This window comes from Bos indicus, chromosome 1 (assembly GCF_029378745.1).
Source record: "Bos indicus isolate NIAB-ARS_2022 breed Sahiwal x Tharparkar chromosome 1, NIAB-ARS_B.indTharparkar_mat_pri_1.0, whole genome shotgun sequence".
NCBI lineage: Eukaryota > Metazoa > Chordata > Mammalia > Artiodactyla > Bovidae > Bos > Bos indicus.
Window position 1 is genome coordinate 73,650,370 of NC_091760.1, and position 12,784 is coordinate 73,663,153.

Genomic DNA, 12,784 nt, shown 5'->3' on the forward strand with positions numbered 1-12,784 from the left:
AATTCCAGTTGAGCTATTTCAAATCCTAAAAGATGATACTGTGAAAGTGCTGCACTCAGTATGCCAGCAAATTTGGAAAACTCAGCAGTGGCCACAGGACTGGAAAAGGTCAGTTTTCATTCCAATCCCAAAGAAAGGCAATGCCAAAGAATGCTCAAACTACCGCACAATTGTGGTAATTGCACAATTGCGGTAATGCTCAACTACTGCACTCATCTCACATGCTAGTAAAGTAATGCTCAAAATTCTCCAGGCCAGGCTTCAACAGTACATGAACCGTGAACTTCCATATGTTCAAGTTGGATTTAGAAAAGGCAGAGGAACCAAGATCAAATTGCCAAAATCTGTCAGATTGTTGAAAAAGCAAGAGAGTTTCAGAAAAACATCTACTTCTGTTTTATTGACTATGCCAAAGCCTTTGACTGTGTGGATCACCACAAACCTTGGAAAATTCTCCAAGAGATGGGAATACCAGATCACCTGACCTGCCTCCTGAGAAATCTGTATGCAGGTCAAGAAGCAACATTTAGAACTGGACATAGAACAACAGACTGGTTCCAAATTTGGAAAGGAGTATGTCAAGGCTGTATATTGTCACCCTGCTTATTTAACTTATATGCAGAGTACATCATGAGAAACACTGGTCTGGATGAAGTACAAACTGGAATCAAGATTGCTGGGAGAAATATCAATAACCTCAGACATGCAGATGAGAACATCCTTATGGCAGGAAGCAAAGAAGAACTAAAGAGCCTCTTCATGAAAGTGAAAAAGGAAAGTGAAAAAGTTGGCTTAAAACTCAACATTCAGAAAACTAAGATCATGGCATCTGGTCCTATCACTTCATGGCAAATAAACGGGGAAGCAATGGAAACAGTGACAGACTTTATTTTGGGGGGCTCCAAAATCACTGCAGATGGTGACTTCAGGCCATGAAATTAAAAGACGCTTGCTCTTTGGAAGAAAAGTTATGACCAACCTAGACAGCATATTAAAAAGCAGAGACATTACTTTGCCAACAAAGGTTGATCTAGTCAAAGCTATGGTTTTTCCAGTAGTCATGTATGGATGTGAGAGTCGGAGTATAAAAAAACTGAGCGCTGAAAAATTGATGCTCTTGAACTAGTGTTGGAGAAGACTCTTGAGAGTCCCTTGGACAGCAAGGAGATCGAATGAGTCATTCCTAAAGGAAATCAGTCCTGAATATTCATTGGAAGGACTGATGCTGAAGCTGAAACTCCAATACTTTGGCCACCTGATGCAAAGAACTGACTCATTTGAAAAAACCTTGATGCTGGGAAAGATTGAAGGTAGGAGGAGAAAGGGATGACAGAGGAAAAGATGGTTGGATGGCATCACCAACTCGATGGACATGAGTTTGAGTAAGTTCTGGGAGTTGGTAATGGAAAGAGAAGCCTGGCATGCTGCAGTCTATGAGGTTGCAAAGAGTCAGACATGACTGAGCAACTGAACTGAACTGAACTGAACTGATACTAGACAGGAAAATTTTCTAGAATGTTCGAAGGTCATAGTTGATATGGAAAATAATAGATAGTGGGACCACATACTTTTGGGGCTGGTGGTGGAGGGAGCTGCAGTATTAAACAGGTGGTCAGCTTCATGGATAGACCAGATCAGATCAGATCACATCAGTCACTCAGTCGTGTCCGACTCTTTGCGACCCCATGAATCGCAGCACGCCAGGCCTCCCTGTCCATCACCACCTCCCGGAGTTCACTCAGACTCACGTCCATCGAGTCAGTGATGCCATCTAGACATCTCATCCTCTGTCATCCCCTTCTCCTCCTGCCCCCAATCCCTCCCAGCATCAGAGTCTTTTCTGATGAGTCAACTCTTCACATGAGGTGGCCAAAGTACTGGAGTTTCAGCTTTAGCATCATTCCTTCCAAAGAAATCCCAGGGCTGATCTCCTTCAGAATGGACTGATTAGATCTCCTTGCAGTCCAAGGGACGCTCAAGAGTCTTCTCCAACACCACAGTTCAAAAGCATCAATTCTTCGGCACTCAGCCTTCTTCACAGTCCAACTCTCACATCCATATGTGACCACAGGAAAAACCATAGCCTTGACTAGATGGACTTTGTTGGCAAAGTAATGTCTCTGCTTTTGAATATGCTATCTATTGACCAAATATGACCAAAATTGTTGGTCATAACTTTCCTTCCAAGGAGTAAGCATCTTTTAATTTCATGGCTGCAGTCACCATCTGCAGTGATTTTGGAGCCCAGAAAAATAAAGTCTGACACTGTTTCCACTGTTTCCCCATCTATTTCCCATGAAGTGATGAGACTGGATGCCATGATCTTCGTTTTCTGAATGTTGAGCTTTAAGCCAACTTTTTCACTCTCCACTTTCACTTTCATCAAGAGGCTTTTTCGTTCCTCTTCACTTTCTGCCATGAGGGTGGTGTCATCTGCATATCTGAGGTTATTGATATTTCTCCCGGCAATCTTGATTCCAGCTTGTGCTTCTTCCAGTCCAGCGTTTCTCATGATGTACTCTGCATATAAGTTAAATAAACAGGGTGACAATATATAGCCTTGACGAACTCCTTTTCCTATTTGGAATCAGTCGGTTGTTCCACGTCCAGTTCTAACTGTTGCTTCCTGACCTGCATACAGATTTCTCAAGAGGCAGGTCAGGTGGTCTGGTATTCCCATCTCTTGAAGAATTTTCCACAGTTTATTGTGATCCACACAGTCAAAGACTTTGGCATAGTCAATAAAGCAGAAACAGATGTTTTTCTGGAACTCTCTCGCTTTTTCCATCATCCAGCGGATGTTGGCAATTTGATCTCTGGTTCCTCTGCCTTTTCTAAAACCAGCTTGAACATCAGGAAGTTCACGGTTCACATATTGCTGAAGCCTGGCTTGGAGAATTTTGAGCATTACTTTACTAGCGTGTGAGATGAGTGCAATTGTGCGGTAGTTTGAGCATTCTTTGGCATTGCCTTTCTTTGGGATTGGAATGAAAACTGACCTTTTCCAGTCCTGTGGCCACTGCTGGGTTCTCCAAATTTGCTGGCATATTGAGTGCAGCACTTTCACAGCATCGTCTTTCAGGATTTGGAATAGCTCCACTGGAATTCTATCACCTCCACTAGCTTTGTTCGTAGTGATGCTTTCTAAGACCCACTTGACTTCACATTCCAGGATGTCTGGCTCTAGGTCAGTGATCACACCATCGTGATTATCTGGGTCGTGAAGATCTTTTTTATACAGTTCTTCTGTGTATTCTTGCCACCTCTTCTTAATATCTTCTGCTTCTGTTAGGTCCATACCATTTCTGTTCTTAATTGAGCCCATCTTTGCATGAAATGTTCCTTTGGTATCTCTAATTTTCTTGAAGAGGTCTCTTAGTCTTTCACATTCTGTTGTTTTCCTCTGTTTCTTTGCATTGATCGCTGAGGAAGGCTTTCTTATCTCTCCTTGCTATTCTTTGGAACTCTGCATTCAGATGTTTATATCTTTCCTTTTCTCCTTTGCTTTTTGCTTCTCATCTTTTCACAGCTATTTGTAAGGCCTCCCCAGACAGCCATTTTGCTTTTTTGCATTTCTTTTCCATGGGGATGGTCTTGATCCCTGTCTCCTGTACAATGTCACGAATCTCCCGTCCATAGTTCATCAGGCACTCTATCTATCAGATCTAGGCCCTTAAATCTATTTCTCACTTCCACTGTATAGTCATAAGGGATTTGTTTAGGTCATACCTGAATGGTCTAATGGTTTTCCCTACTTTCTTCAATTTAAGTCTACCACTGAGCTAATTGCCTGATCCTGGACAAGGTCTATTTCAGAGCTGCTGTCTTTAGAATTAAAGACATTAATTAAATCATTCCTAACTTTCCTTCCTTTCAGTTCTAAGGTCCTGTGACTTACATGTTATTGGAACAGCAATTGCAATTGAATTGCAACTCAAAAATCTCTCACATTGGCAGGCATCAGACCTAAAATCTTCAGACAAGCCTATAGGCCTCAGCCCTTCTGAAGGCATGGGACCCCCTTGAACATTTGAATGAGAACTATAGAAAAGGTAGAGCTGCATCTGCTCACAACTGTAAGGAGTTTGTGGGGTCCTTGAAGCATAACCATGGACCTTCCCCAACTGAAAGTGACCTGTGGGTTACTCTTAATCAGTGCATTTAAGGAGGGTTGTTAGTTTCCCCTGAACTTTCTATGAAATATGAAAATATTCCATATGTTTTGAGAAACTGAAAGAATAGTACAGCAAACTTCACATCTTCCATTTAAACTTCAAAAAATGTTAATATTTTACCATATGTGTCTGTCTATATTTGTTGTTTTATTGTTGTCGACCAATTAGAAAGTTGCAGATATCATGGCACTTTATCCCAAAATAGTTTCCCCAAGTATCTCTTAAGAATTAGAACAATCTCCTATTATACCACACCACCATTATCACATATAAGAAAAATAAGACTGATGAAATCTAAATTCAAAATTCTCTTTAAGAATCCTTTTAGATACTACCAGGATTCAAATCTAGGTCCACATGTTGCATTTATTTACTATGATGGCTGGTCTATTTTATTCCAAAATAGTTTATCCATGATTTTGTTTTTTGATTGTTTATTTTCAAGATAACTGACATTTTGGAATAGTTCAGATCAGTTGTCTTATGGAATGCCCCTACTTTAGGATCTGATTGATTGTTTCCTACTAGTATCTAACTCATTCTTCTATCCCTTTCATTCCCTGTAAACAGGAAGTTAGAGCTAATGGAAATTTGTGAGTTTCAGTTAGATTGGAATACAGTGTACTCTGGGAAGAGGTAGTCCATTTTCTAGGTATTGACTGGAATACTTAGAAGATCACTTTAGAAGATTATCTTTAGCCTCATAGGACTTCACTCCCATCCTTGACCACCTGGGGAGGGATGCCATATGTAGACAGAGAGGAAGGTTTTCCTGGCAGTAAGAGGAACAGCACTGAATTTGGAATTTAGCCCTGAAATTGATCATATCCCTTTATCTGTTTCCTCATCTAAGATTTAATTTTCTTTTTAATGGATTGTTGGGTTCAAATGAAAGATTAGAAAATTCTTTTTTTAAAGATCTGTGTGGAAGTAGCTTGCTTCAGGGACTGACATCCAGTTCAGAGACATCCTTGATTCATCTCAAATAAGTGAGCAAAGTATGAAACTATCTATCTATTATCTATCTACCTACCTACCTATCCATCTAGAGTAATGAATTTTTGTCACCTTAAGACTGATTGGAAAGAGTAATGGGTGTCAGTTTTTCAATGATGATTTAAGATAGTGATTCTTAATCATGGGCAATTTTGCCCTCCAGGGGACATATGGCAATGTCTGAATACATTTTTGGTTGTCTAACTGAAGACTTGTTACTGGCATCTCGTGGGTGGAGGCCAAGATGCTGTTGAATATACTACAATGCACAGGACAGCCTCCCCTCACCAAAGAATTATCTTGCTCAGAATAGCAATAGTATCAATACAGAGAAATCCTGATTTAATGTAAGGTACAATTAAATATTGAAACTTAGTCCAGAGTCCTGCACCTGCACTTCAAATATTGGGATCTGAAGTAACTTAAATTCCATGCCATAACATAGCAAATTATGAATAGAAAAAGAAAAACAAAGAAAAAAATGGAGATACAAATATGTTAATTATTTTAATCAACATAATTGCTACAGTTCAACTGAGCTTTCTCCAAGGCTAAAAAGAAATTACAATCAGTTGTATAATTTTGGTAATTAAAAAGAATAATTCCTAAAGGACATTGCTTTTCCAAATATAAATTGTAAAATGTTATTTTCATAAAGTATTTTATAATATGGTAGCAATAAATGACCTGATAATGCGAAGGGCAATGTTTTCAGTATTCATGCAAAAAATGCAAAAGTTAGTTCCATATGGCTATTTATAACAGGAACTTAGATAAAAGCTATGCAGAAAATATTCAGATGAAATGCCTTCAGGGTAATTCTGAGAGGCACTGGATTAATATCACTCCATTTGGAGCCTTCTGTTGGTCTAATTTGATTACTGAATTAGATTATGATACCTGGAGGGATATACGGTCTAAGGAAAGGCACAACTGAACCATGGCCTGGAGCCCTTATTATCTTTTTAAAAACTTTCTGTAAATATACTATTTAAAAAAATATCTTTATTGAGATATTTTTCACATACCATAAAAATCACTGTTTTAAAGCATGCAAGTCAGTGGCTTGTGGCATATTCATAGAACTCTCCAACTGTCATCATCATCTAACTTCAGAATATCTTCATTACTCCAAAAGGAAACCCTGTACTCATTAGCAGTTACTTCTTCATACCCCTGAATCTCCGTCACCCCTGAAAAACATTAGTCTACATTCCTGTCTCTGTGGATTTGCTTATTCAATCTTTCTATTGCCAAACAATATTCCATCATATGGAATGCTCATTCATCAATTGATGGGCATTTGGATTGTTTCCACTTTATGATTGTTATGAATGATGCTATGAACTTTGGCAAATTTTTATCATGAAAGGGTATTGAACTTTGTCAAAAATTTCTGCATCTATTGGGAAGATCATGTGGTTTTGTTCTTTATATCTAACATGGTGTATTGCTGTTGTTGTTATTTAGTGACTAAGTCGTGGCCAACTCCGTGACCCCATGAACTGCCCTAGCCTAGAATACCAGCCTCCTCTATCCTCTACTATCTCCCAGAGTTTGCTTAAATTCATGTCCATATTGAGTCTGTGATGCTATTTAACCTTCTGATCCTCTGCTGCCCCTTTCTCCTTTTGCCTTCAACATGGTGTATTATATTTATCGATTTTCATGTGTATGATCAACCTTTATATTCCTGGGATAAATATTAGTTGGTGATGGTATAAAATCCTTTTTACATATTTTTGGACTTGTTTTTCCAGTAGTTCAAAGACACTTGTGTCTATATTTATAAGGAATGTTGGTCTGTAGTTTCTTGCAATGTCTCTGTCTGGCTTTGCTTATTAGGTTAATGCTGGCCTCATAGACTGAGTTAGGAAATGTTTGCTTCTATTTTATTTTTTGGAACAGTATGTGAAGAATTGATATTTTCTTTATTTAAATGTTTATATACTTTGTTGATGAGGTCATCTGGTCCTAGGCTTTTCTTTGTGGAAACTTTAAAAAATAACTAATTCAATCTCTGTTACAGGTCTACTCATTTTCATTTCTGCTTGAGTCAGTTTTGATAGTTTGCATCTTTCTAGAAATGAACCCATTTTGTTTAGGTATCTAATTTGTTGAATACTATAATTATTCATAGTATTCCTTTACAAATCTTTTAGTTTTTATAATATAGGTGATGATATTCTCTTTTTTATTCTTGATTTTGGTAATTCTTGATATTCTTGATTCTCAAATTATCAAAATATTCAAAAATATTCTTAATTATCTAGATAAAGATTTGTCAATGTTGTCAAGTTTTTCCAAGAATTAAGTTTTGGGACATCAGTTTTCTGTAATGATTTCTTATTCTCTATTCAATTTATTGTCATTTTAATCTTTATTATTTTATCTTGTAAATATACTATTAAATGTTTACATAATATTCCATCATGTGGATGTTCTATAAATTACATTCCAATTTTACTATCTTTAGGTTTTCTCTTCCACCATTTTTCTCCATTATGAATGATGTCTGAGTGACCATCTCTATGTAAGCATTTTCTCTGTTTCAAATTCTTATATGAGTTAATAGAGGAGAAATGTCTTTGCAAGGGCATGCTGGTCCTTTAATTTACCCAACTAATTTGTTATTAGGTTTCTATTATTGAAACATCTTGAGCAGATGATGTGAACATTTCTAAAGAAACTTGATACATATAGGATTATTCCTTCTTACACAAAATAAGATAAAGAAATAAACACATAAATGGAAAGAGTCACTTTCAAAGTTCCAAAATAGGAATTTGATGGATATGCTGGTCTTTTTTAATGTGTCAATTTGACTAGAGTCCCCAGATACTCAGTCAAGCATAGATCAAGGTATTGCTACAAAGGTATTTTGTAGATATGATTAAAGTCCTTTGTTGACTTTCAGTAGGGAGGTTATCGAAGATGATCAACTGGTTGAATCAGTTGAAAGGTCCTAAGAACAGGGCTGACTCTTGTCTAGAGAAGAAGAAATCCACCTGAGTGTTCCAGCCTACCTTTACTGATGATCTGTCCTACGGATTTCAGCCTTGTCTAGTCAGTCCCCACGATCGTGTAGGCCAATTCTTTGCAGTAAATCTCTTAACAGATATCTTCTACTGATTCTACTTCTCTGATTGATCACTGACTTTTACAAGGAGGGCCGGATTGAATAAAACTTTTAAAAAGTTAAAAATTCTAAAACTCCTTCTACTACATTTATTAAGGCTGTAGGCTAATCTATTCAAACTCTATTGAGAGGCTACGACCCAGCGTTTATTGTTCTAGTTGCTGGGGTTATAGGAATGAACAAAATAGAGAAAGTTTGTCTTCATGAAGGTTACATAGCAACAATAACAATATTTACTACCTGCTACTATAGTCACATGTGGGGGATAAAAAGGTGAATATGACTGTACCTTCTCTTTTGGAGCTTGCAATAAGTCTGTGAATATTTGAATTGGTATGAAGGAGAGTGAGACTGAGCATGAATTTTAATTGTAGGAACACACAATTTCTAATGGAGAGATAAAATCAAGTGTTTCAGACACCCAAAGGAATATTCCCTTGAAGGAATATTTGAGATCTTTAAGGTCCTGAGACTTCATTTATATTTTAAAAATGAAACTAAGTTCATAAATGTATTTAAAGGTATCCTAAAGAAATCATATAAGGTTAAAAAATTATAAACGGAATTGTTAGTAAAACTCCAAGAGGTTTCACTTTGGTGTTCTTTGTGGGCGATGTAAACAATTTATATTTAAAGAGTCCAGTGTCAAAAAACAATAAGGAAATAGTGAGATGTTTCTGATGTTCTCCACCTTAACGCCTTGTTTTATTTCATTTTGTGCCTGCAGCTGCTGTGGAATTTGCAAAACCTTGAGCTGTTTGGACTCTGCTTTCTAGCCTGGATTAGGTTCCAGGTAACCTCATGGTGGAGTTGTCTTTTGGATCAACTTACTTTTTAAATGTTCTGAAAGAAATTCTTTGGTAATGGGACTTCCATACAGTAGGTCAATCAGCACAGTATTGTCTTAATTTGCCAGTTTGGTAGAGGTATTTTTTCTTTTGAGAAAAGAAGAAAAACAAGAAAAGCAAACAAAACAAAAAGGGTTCTTTTTCTTTGTAACTATAAAGAAGCAACTGTCTTCAGCAAACAGACGATAATAAACAGCCTTCTAGTGATCTTGAGTTATGAACCCATAGTTTATAGCAGGATGAAAATCTATTGACTTGAGTGAGGCAATCATTCCCACCCAGCTGACCTATGCTGGTCCTTTCACCTTCACTGAGCAATTCTTTTCTGCAGCCTGGAGCATAAAGGAAACAATCACCTGTAGCTGCACTTGTTCCTCGTTCGCTTTGGAAGCCAGAACTATCAGCTCTGAAAATAGGTCACGAGTGACTAGTAGTCCCTGAGAGGCTCACAGGAAGTAGTTGCAAAGGCAGGGGAAGTTTTTAACAACTGTCCAAGAGGCCAGTGAATGACAGGCATTCAGGAGTTTCTCTGCTTGGCATCTGAAACAGCCACGTTGAGGAGCTGCCTTGGGGACAGAATGACAGGTGTGAGCCTGGCACCTGAGCCCCATAAAGGAGGTGACTTTGCTCTGTTGTACACATATTGGGAATCATCATGGAGGGCTTGAAGGATGATCATGGAGGATTCACGGCATTAACTTCAGAAACCCAATATGATAGTTCAAGGTGGAGAGTCAAGGTTGCGATGAACAATTTCTGAATTAATTCCAGTTCTGTGAGGTTGGGATCCCATGACATCAGGTATATATTTCTACTAATAATTGTTACCATGGCTCATTTGTTACTGAAGTTTACACCTTACTGTTATGGTACAAATGACAGGTACAATTACAAACCTGACATTATTTTTCACTCCTCTTACTGGCTCAGAAAACAATTTCAGAACCAGTTTGATCTTAGGAGTTACTAGGTTCTTAATGAAAATCATTGTCTCTCCCCATATAAATAGGCAGGATACCATAGAGCAGGGATCAGCCAACCTTTTCAGTAAAGGGCCAGATATTATAAATATTTTGGGCTTTGTGGTCATATGGTCTCTGTCACAACTACTCAATTCTGCTGTTGTAACACAAAAGCAGATTTATGTTTATTTATATAAATTTACATAAACAAACATGTTTATTTATGTAAATAAACAGACATGGTTGTGTTCCAATAAAACTCTGTTTATAAAATCAGGCAGCTGCTTTGCTTTGGGGCCCTAAAGTGTAAGAGCACAGACTTTGGAGCCAGGTTCAAATCCTGGCACCACTGCTAGTTGTGTGACCTTAGAGAACTTAGTTAACTTCTCTGTGCCTTGGTCTTTCACATCTCTCAGTTGATAATAGTTGTTTTTGTTCAGTCGCTAAGTTGTGTTCACCTCTTTGTGACCCCATGGACTGCAGCAGGCCAGGCTTTCCTGTCCTTCACTATCTCCCAGAGTTTGCTCAAATTTATGTCCACTGAGTTGGTGGTGCTATCTAATCATCTTATCTTCTGTTGCCCTCTTCTTTTCTTTTGTCTTCTATCTTTCCCAGCTTCAGGGTCTTTTCCAGTGAGTCAGCTCTTTGCAACAAGTGGCCAAAGTATTGGACCTTCAGCTTCAATATCAGTCCTTTCAATGAATATTCAGGGTTGATTTCCTTTAGGATTGATTGATCTCCTTGCTGTCCAAGGGACTCTCAAGAGTCTTCTCCAACACCACAGTTCAAAAGCATCAATTCTTTGGTGCTCAGCCTTCTTTATGGTCCAATTCTCACACCCATACATGACTACTGAAAAGACCATAGCTTTGATTATAAACTGTTGTTATGAAGATGAAATAAGTAAATGTGTAAGGGATTAAATAGTGCTTAGCTGATAGTAAGTGCTTTATAAGTGTTCATTAGATAACCAAGTGCTTTATAAGTGTTTGTTAGATAACCAACCATCCTGTGAAGTAGGTAATAATATTCCTATTAAAATTTAAATTTTAAGAAATAAATATGTTACTTCTAAGAAGGTTAAGATTAGAACCTAGTTTTCCCATCTCCAGTACAATTGCTCTTTTTTTGTCCTCAGAGGTGAAATCATTATATCTAAACACAGGGGGGTACTCTTTCTGCCCCCTTCTGATGCCTATGTCAGAAGCTTTCTCTGTCTCCTTTATACTTTAATAAAACTTTATTACACACAAAAAAATAAAAATATAAAAAAATAAACACAGGGAAATTCCCAGGAACAGCTTAGCTTGTATTTCTCCTCTCCCTATCCATGCAAGGGGGTACTATAAGCGGTAGTGTGCTGGCACTGATTTGTGTTGGCTCATTAGAGCAGATTGCTACATTTTCAGGAATTTTGTGAGCTGTGTTTACTGTTGATAGCTGGAATATGGCTGTGGTGGGAATACTGACACCACGAAATTGGCAGGTGCCACAAATCAGGGCTTTTTTCCTCCAGGGGTACTGGTTCACTAGCACGTGATGGGCTATGTGCCAGCAGTGAGCACTCCTCCAGGTATGGGTCCTGTGGTCTGAACAGTGAGTTTGAAAACTACATTCAATGGCACGCGACCCACCATATCCCAGGGCACCGTGGCCTGAGAAGAATGCAGATCCCTGGCTTTCTGTCTTGTGGCAGAGACAGAAAAGATTACATGCTTTGCTTAGCAACAGAAACGAGTCTGTGGTGGCCTCTGGACCCTGATTTCTAGACATCTGACTCACAGCTCTCCTCCTCTTCTTGTTCCAACACACACACACACACACACACAAACACAGAGGCATGTGTGGTTCAAGCTAAATAGGGACAAAATGACTTAGGAGGAACTAAAGGGAATAGAGAGCTTGTTAGGTGAACACCATAAAGTACTTTAATGGTCAGTTTTCATAGGAAAGGCAATGAGTGCTATGGCATTTTTGCAATTGTTTTTTCTTTTTTAGTCTTTCCTAAGGTGTAGCCCTTCCTCAAAACCATCCTCTAGCCTTTTGTGGAAGCAGCAGAAGAAATCCCAAAGAGGCTGGAATTAGCCAGAAGGCCAGTAAGCCAAATCGCTTCCTCTTATGAACTTGTTAACCTCACTTTTCTTCTCTATAAAACTGGGAAGCTTAGTCATTTCATTGTTAGTTTGCATTGTGATTGTGAAAATCATTGAAAATTTGTTATTCATTTACTTAGTATATTTATTACTGAGTACCATCATGAACTGGATCCTACATAGGTGCTAGTAGCTTACAAATAGCTGTGAAAAGAAGAGAAGCGAAAAGCAAAGGAGAAAAGGAAAGATATAAACATCTGAATGCAGAGTTCCAAAGAATAGCAAGGAGATAAGAAAGCCTTCTTCAGTGATCAATGCAAAGAAATAGAGGAAAACAACAGAATGGGAACGACTAGAGATATCTTCAAGAAAATCAGATACCAAAGGAACATTTCATGCAAAGATGGGCTCGATTAAGGACAGAAATGGTATGGACCTAACAGAAGCAGAAGATATTAAGAAGACGTGGCAAGAATACACAGAAGAACTGTACAAAAAAGATCTTCACAACCCAGATAATCACGATGGTGTGATCACTGACCTAGAGCCAGACATCCTGGAATGTGAAGTC